Here is a 2,243-nt window from a genome sequence, read left to right as displayed (position 1 = left end):
TTTCTAGCTTGTGTTGGTGTATGCTGCTGTTATGTACGTCCTGGTAATAATACTACGACGAGTACGAAGGCAACAGGTACTGCTTTATTACCACCAAGCTAAAGAAGAAGAAGAACCAACAAACCATCATTCTTCTGCAACTCCTACACGTTGTTCTACTAACTAAAATGGCTTTATGCATGAGAGTACAAGTAAGAAGAAAGGGTTAAAAGTGGGCATAAATACGTGGGTACTACATTTTATCGCAGGTTTCTGGTTTTAAAATTCTGTAATTTAAAGAATTATGAGGAAATATTAATTAATCTGAAATATTTATGGGTTCAAATCTCGCAGGATTTTAAACGTTTTAAACGTTTAAACATTTAAAATATCCTTTCACAAAAAAGAGGATAATTTTATTCCAGTTGTTTGAAAGCGTTCTCCTCCCATCCTCCTCCCTCCCCATCCCGCGAGCAATTCTGCGGAAAACAACTCACTCAAAAGTTGGCCATTATTGCCACAAACATTAAAATCCGAGTTTATAGCTAATTTCACACTTTGGTCTACAGCATGCAACCTTTTCATGAAGAAGGGTCGGGATTGTTGGTTAACGAATTGCAAAACTTTTTAGATTTTTAGTACAACCACCACATTACACACACCTCACTTAAGTACAATCCTGCCTGATGGTGGAAAGGGCAAGAAAAAAAAGAGTTTGCGTGAGTGTGAAACGTATTAATCTTGTCTCGAAATAAAAGCGAGGTTAGAAAGGAAACCAATAAGATGCAGCAGAGTCAGTGACATGATGGACGTGGTTGTTTTTTCTGAGATGAGGTGACCCGGTCCAAATATGGACAAGGTTTGGCAAGGTGAGAGATGGACTGGCTTTGTACGTGCATAACTGCAAACAAAAAGCTCCACCTCCTCCAAAAATTACTCATTTGTCATGAATTATAAAGAACCTATGATCTTCTACGGATGTATATGTATGCAAATTAATCAATTTTCCAGAAGGAACTTTACAAAATTACGAGAAAAACAAGTACTCCGTTGATTTTGATAAAACTTAGCTAAGATTTAACAACTTTAAGGTAAAAAATAATACAAAAATTTAAAAAAAACACCAACAACCTCTGATTACTTATGTCCTTTATACTTATGTACCTTGCAACTTTTATTTTCTTTGCCTCCTCCTCCCTCTAAATTCCCCATTAAATTAATGGTAAGCAATAAATTCTTCGGATGACGATAGAATGGAAAAAATGCCATAAGCGTCATCTTCTTAAATTACTTTTTGCAGTTTCCCTAACATGATTCTTATTCTTCTTCTTCTCTGCTCCAAGGACTAGATAAGTAGTTGAGTGAAAATTTTTCAGAATTCTATTGAATTTGTTCACTTTTTCCCTACTTCATCCAATCCATATCGTCGCAGTTCGTTGTTCTTTGTTCGAGGAATATTGCTTTCATATTGTTCAAGATCATCATTATCTGTGTACATGCATTATGTATCTGTACGCATCAAAAGGCAAATTGAATAGCTTTATAATACTGCATTCCGCAAAAAAATCGAGCTATGCAATACCTTACGTAATCCAAATAAGTATGCATGAAAAAATAAAGTAAGCCCATAATGAGCCCATTTTCTGATTTAAGACAGTGCAAATTATTCATTTCAATTAAGTATTATTTTATTTATTTATATTTTATGTGTTCCAAATAACCACATTATCAAAATATCAGACACAGATTTACGGTAGTTTTTTTATGCCGAAACTTAACTAACCTGCCCTCAATATTTAATGTTTACGGTCAGTCATTATTATATTCACTTATTTAATTCGGTTCAGTTCAACTAGTTTTTGTCAGTGAGAGATAATGGCGAATCAAATTCAAACAAGTCAACTTTTTTGTATGGATGGATAAATCTTGAGACGATTGTCTTGTTGTACTCTGCTTGAATAATTAAACCAAGTCATTTATCTGTCTAGGAGAGTTCAATAACTTAACACTAAGGATCTCGTTGTTTTGTACATGCATATTTACTTAGTGGACACACTTTTTATTGGACTATTTTTAAGCCGAAACCTGAATAATCCACGATCTGACGAGTGACGTGACATGGTGTGTAAGGAAATCGGAGCAAAGTTGAAATTGACGCTAATGCAGCTCAAATTGAGGAAACATGTAAAGTTGTAAGAAGTGTAAGTGCCCATTGTTGCAACAAAGAATCGTTTGTCGTCTTTTGTTGAGTGGGGTTGACAGGA

This window comes from Folsomia candida, unplaced genomic scaffold, assembly GCF_002217175.1.
Source record: "Folsomia candida strain VU population unplaced genomic scaffold, ASM221717v1 Fcan01_Sc021, whole genome shotgun sequence".
NCBI lineage: Eukaryota > Metazoa > Arthropoda > Collembola > Entomobryomorpha > Isotomidae > Folsomia > Folsomia candida.
This window is presented reverse-complemented; position numbering follows the sequence as displayed.